Here is a 6000-nt window from a genome sequence, read left to right as displayed (position 1 = left end):
CATGCAATACAGTCCATCGAATTGCATCATTCAATAAGTCTTCCGAGAACCATCGAGTAACAGTCATTCAATTTACATCATTCAGAATAATCATCAAGTACAGGTCATTCAGATACAGTCACTCAAATACATCACAGAGAGTAAAGAGTCCATTCGAGAATACATCATCAGTAATGTCAATCAAGAGATAGCATCAGAGTACAGCACGAATCACATGCCAGAGATCACAGTCATTCAAGAATACACGTCTTCGAATACTGCATCTCAGAGAGATATTCAGCAGATACAGAGTCATTCAGAAGCATCAGCAAAGATTACACGTCTTCAGATATACAGCATCAGAGTACAAATCATGCAGAGTACAAGCATCAGAGATTACATCATTCAGAGTACAGTGTCCACAGAAGATACGTCACCAAGAATCCATTTCAGAGTAACAGTCCATTCAGAGACAGTCATCAGAGATACAGTCATTCTTAGATTACAAGTCATTCGAGAGATTTCTACAGCATTCAGAGTAAGTCTTCAGAGACATGTAATCATAGATTACCAGTCATGTCAAAGAGTACATCATGTCAGAGATTAATCAGCATTCAGAGACTTAGTCAGTTCAGAATTTACAGCATTCATACGGTACAGTCATCAGAGACAGTCATCAGAGACAGGTCATTCAGAGACTACTGAGCATTCAGGAATTACACGGGCATCCACAGATTACAGTCATCCTGAGATTCCATGTCATGCGTCAGAGTACGTCATTCAGAGTACATCATTCAGAGTACATGCATCAGAAATACTCAGTCATTCAGAGTACAGTCATTCAGATTACTGTCCATTCAAGATTACAGTCATCAGAGATTACAGTCATTCAGAGATGACAGTTATCAGAGATACAGTCTTCAAGAGTACAGTCATTCAAGAAGTAACATGTCATCTCAGAGAGCTACAGTCATGTCAGAGTAAACAGTCATCAGAGATACATGGTCATTCAGAGAGACAGTCATTCAGAAGTAGACGTCAGTTCAGAGACGTCCAGCCTCATGTCAGAGAGTAACATCAATGCAGAGATTACAGTCAGCATTCAGCCAGATTAGAGCATCAGAGTACAGGTCATTCATATACAGTGCATTCCAGATAGCAGATCATCCAGAAATGTACAGTCATTCATAAATTACATGTCGTTCAGATACACGCAGTCAGGATACACGTCACAGATACATCATTTCAAGAGCTACAGTCATTCAGATGTACAGTCATTCAGACACAGTCAATGAGGGCAAGATTAAGTTCCATTCCGAGATTACAAGTCATGCCAGAGTTGAACAGTCAATCAATTTAAAGCTCCATCAATTGACTCAGCATCTGCAGAGATTTACAGTCATCCAGAAGTACAGTCATTCAGGAGTACCAGTCATGCAAAGATTACAGTCATTCAGATTCAGTGCATGGCAGAAATTACAAGTCATGTCAGGCAAATTTAACAGTCATTTGCAAAAATGTCATTCAAGCGTACAGTCATCAGTAGAAACGAGTCAGGAGTCAATACAGTCTTAGGTCAGAAGATTAAACTAGTCATCAGATCAGATCATATCAGATCTGAACAGTCCAAGTATCAGACAGCATAACAGTCTGCAGATATACATCACTTCAGGAAGTACCGATCAAGTGCTCGAATGCCAGGAACTTACAGCATGTCATTGCGCAGCGTCAGGATTACAGTCAATCGCAGAGTACAGAGTCATTCAGAGTAACAGGTCATCTCAGATTCGACAGCTCTCAGATACATCATGTCATAGTAGCAGTCGCTCGGAGATACAGCATTCTGAAGTTACAAGTCATGTCAGTAGATCTACAGTCATGTCAGAGGATACCTATGTCATTCAGATATCAGGGTCTTCAGCAGTACAGCCATTCAGAGAGTACATTCCATATCAGAGTACACGCATTCAGATACAGTCCCATTGTCAGAGCGTAACAGTCCATTGCAGAGTAGCATGGTCATTCAGAGTACAGTGCAATCTTCAGAGTGCAGTTTCTTGATTATCAGGAGTATAGTCATTCAGAGTTTACAGGTCCATGTCTGAGTACAGTCAATCAGGAGAGTACAGCATTCAGAGTACAGTACTTCAGAGCTAATAGTCTCATTTCAGAGTACAGTCATTCAGAGAGTACAGTCATCAGATCTTACAGTCATGAATCAGGAGTACAGTCCTATCTAGATTACAACTCATTCAGCAGTACAGTCATTCAGAGTGACACGTCATTCAGGAAGATTTTCACAGTCATCTGAAGATTACTAGTCATCTCAGAGATTACAGTCTAAATTCCAGAAGTACATCAGTTCATTTCCAGAGTAGCAGCATTGCAGAGAAGCTACATTCTTCAGATGTACAGGTGCATCTATTGAGACAAGTCATTCAGAAGACGGGTAGCAGTCATTCAGAGGTACAGTCATCTTCAGAGTACAGTGCCAGTTCAGAGGTGCCAGGTCATCTCAGAGTATGAGTCATTCAGGAGAGCAGTTCATCTCAGGAGTACCAGTCATTATCTCAGGAGAGTATCAGTCCATTCAGCAGTACCAGTGCCATTCAGAGTAAGTGCATTCAGAGTAGCAGTCATTTCAGAGTACAAGTCATTCAGCAGAGGTACAGTCATTTCGAGAGGAGTGACAGTCCATTCAGCAGTACAGTCATTCAGAGTACAGTCATTTGCATAGCTGACAGCGTCATTTCAGACGTACAGTCATTCAGATTACAAGTCATTTCAGAGTACAGTCATCTCAGAGACAGTCATTCAGGGAGTACAGTCTCATTTCCAGAGGTAGCAGATCTTTACCCTTCTTTCCCAAAGTGGTGCACTTGGGAGCTTTAAAACGGCTGACAGGGCAAGTCTTCCCCAAAAAATCACTTTGTTTTTTATGGGAGTGGTTTCGTTCGGGGCCTTATGTCCGGTCATGTGTTCCTGGCATCACGTCTGTTTTTTGTACGTCGTTCCTGGGCTGCGGTCTGTTGTTCGTACGTCTTTGGCGTCTGATCCCATGCCGCTGTTTTTGGGCATCAGCGGTCTGTTTTGTACGTCTCTCGGCCTGGGAGTCTGTTCTGATCTCCCTCCTGTCGTTCTGGGGCGTCTGCTTGTGCGTCGCTTTTGAATCAGCGTGTTTTGTGTTGGTTGCTGGTTGTCCGTTTTTTTTTGGTTTTGCGCGGCTTTTGTGGCTTTGGTGCTCTTTTTTGGGCGTCGTGCTCTCGTGTTTGCGGCGTGTTCTGTGTGTTGGCGGGTGTCCTTTTGTCCGGGGCTGGGCTGGCCTTGTTTTGGTGTCGGGTTGGGTCGTTGGTCGGCTTGTTGTCCTGGCATATCCTGCTGGTCGGGTCGCGGATTTGGCTGGCCCTTGTTCTGTTGCCGCTTGTGTCCGTCAGTTTGGCTGTGCGATGGATTCTGGTCGATCCTGCCGTCGACCAGTTGGTATGGCTGTCTGTCGATTCGGTGGCCCTCTTGAGTTTGGTTGGTGGTTGCTTGGGTTCTTGTGGTGGTCTGGATTCGCGTCGTGCTGGATTCGCTGCTTACCCCCTGACTCCTGGCTCACCACAATGCGGTCGGCCATCCCCCTAATATGGATTCCACCCATGCGTCTGGCGTCTCTGTTGGATCCTGGCGCTCTGAATCTCCTGCGTCCTGCTTCACCCAACTGAGTCTGGACATTCCCTGCTCTGGCTCCCAACTGACGTTCGGATTCACCCACATGACATCGACCACCACTGCAGTTCTGAATTCCACAAACATGAGTCTGGCTCATCATGAGTCGTAGGAGAAGTCTCACTGCGTCTGCTTCAACCATGAGTCCTGGATTACTCAATGAGTCTGATTACCTCTGACGTTGGGCTCCTATGTAGGATTCCTGCCCACTGCATCTGGCTCCCACTGAAGTCTGGAATCCTCCACTGATCGGCTCCTCCGCTAAGCGGATTCCCCTGCGTCTGGTCCCCTAGTCTGTTCCGTACGGATAAGAATGTCTGGCTTCCGCCTCGTCTGACATCACCCTGCAGCTGACTACAATGCTCTTGGTGCGCGCATGAGGTGGATCCCCTGACAGTTTGCTCCAACCCTGCGTCTGGCTTCCACATGCGTCTGGATCCCAAGGCTAACCTGCGTCTGGCTCCCGGCGTCTGTTTCTCTTACATTCTCGATGCGATCTGCCAGTCTTTGCTGTAACGCATCTGATCGGTGGGACAGCGTACTCTGATTTCTCAACTGCTATAGGCATCATAACGCGTTTTGAACCCTCCCCAGCCTTCTCGGGGCCAGTTAAGCATTTGTGTGCAAACGGACTATAATTCAGGCTGAGTCGTTCATGGCAAAGCTTTGGGGCGTGGCACGCAGACTTGCTGCCCTGTAGTTTCCAGCCATGACTGGTCCTAGACAGGAAATGGGCTGGCTGAATGGCTAAGTCTTTAGCCAGCTGGGCACCAACATAGTGTTTTGACGCAAAATTATAATGAATTTTCACCTCATATTTAACCAGTAGCTAGTTAGAAAAGTTCTCATTTGCACTGCGCTGAGCCAAGATAAAGAAAAGCAGTGTGACACAAACAACAACAAGAGTTACATCAATGGAGTAAACAACAGACAGTCAATAACAAGTAGAAAACAAAAAAAGTCTATTATCAGTGTGTGCAAATGCATTAAGGAGGTAGGCAATAAATAGGCCATAGTGCAAAGTACAATTAGCAGATACCACTGAAGTGATAGATGAGCAGATGATAGTTGTGTATGTAGGGATCTGGTGTGCACAAAGTAGCAGTTAAGTAAATAAAAGAAATGGGATGAGGCAGGTAAGATTGGGTGGGCCATTTACAGATGGACATGTAAGCTCAGATATAAGAGACTGATGTTTAAAGTTATGAGGGGAAATGGTAAGTCTGCCAGCTCAGCGATTTGTGCCAATTCGTTCCAGTCAAAAGAACGGAAGAAGGCGGCCAAGGAGTTGTTGGCATTGGCATGAACAGTGAGATAACGCTGGAGCGCGTGCTACGGTGGGTGTTGTTATGTCTGAACCAGTGAGCCTGAGATAAGGCGAATACTACGCATAACGTGTAGATGACCTGGAACGCTAGCAGTGGGTCGGACGAGCCAAATGTAGCGAGGGCCAAAGCCCGACTAATGAGCATACAAAAGGGTCCACGTGGGTGGGTGGTATAGAAGGTGCTTTAGGTAACAAAAACCGGAACTGGTCTATGATAAACCATTAGTTAGTAGAGTACGCATTAGAAACCGCTACTTTTTGTCAGATAATCGCCGGAAAGTTCATGAGGACGGTAGGCATAAGGTTTTAGTTTTACGTAGGGTGAAGTTTTGGCGGCCGTGAGTGAAGATAGGCTTTGTTGCGAAATAGAAAGCCGATTATAGATTTGATTTTGGATTGGAGATGTTGATATGAGTCTGGAAGGAGAGTTTACAGTCTAGCCAGACACCTAGGTATTTGTAGTTGTCCACGTATTTCTAGGTTAGAACCGTCCGAGAGTAGTGATGCTAGGATGGCGGTGTGTGGGCAGCGAATGGTTGAAAAACATGCATTTGGTTTTTGCTAGCGTTCATGCTAATAATGGAGCTTCTAGGGAAAGCAACTGGGCCAGTGTATTTGAAATGCCTGGGACGATTTCTGGTCCAGCATCCCTTCATCGCCACAGAGCAGTAGCTACGTTCGTCCGGCGCTGTTGCTTCCGACCAGAGTGGTACAAATCAGGTGGGTTGGGGGTCTTCGTTCTGCCCCTGAACAAAGGCAGTTAACCCACGTTCCTAGGCCGTTATTGAAAAATAGAATTTGTTTCATAACTGACTTGCCTAGTAAATAAATAAAACATTTTAAAAAACAGTGGTATATAATCAGGTGGTTTGAGCAGAGTTACTTTCAGACATCCTCATCTGTGACTGCTGCCTGAGAGATATCTGAAGGGAGGAGAGGGGCCAACACTGCACCTGGCTGGTTGTTACCATGGGACTTCATAT

The sequence above is a fragment of the Salvelinus sp. IW2-2015 genome, unplaced genomic scaffold (assembly GCF_002910315.2).
Source record: "Salvelinus sp. IW2-2015 unplaced genomic scaffold, ASM291031v2 Un_scaffold2683, whole genome shotgun sequence".
Lineage (NCBI taxonomy): Eukaryota > Metazoa > Chordata > Actinopteri > Salmoniformes > Salmonidae > Salvelinus > Salvelinus sp. IW2-2015.
This window is presented reverse-complemented; position numbering follows the sequence as displayed.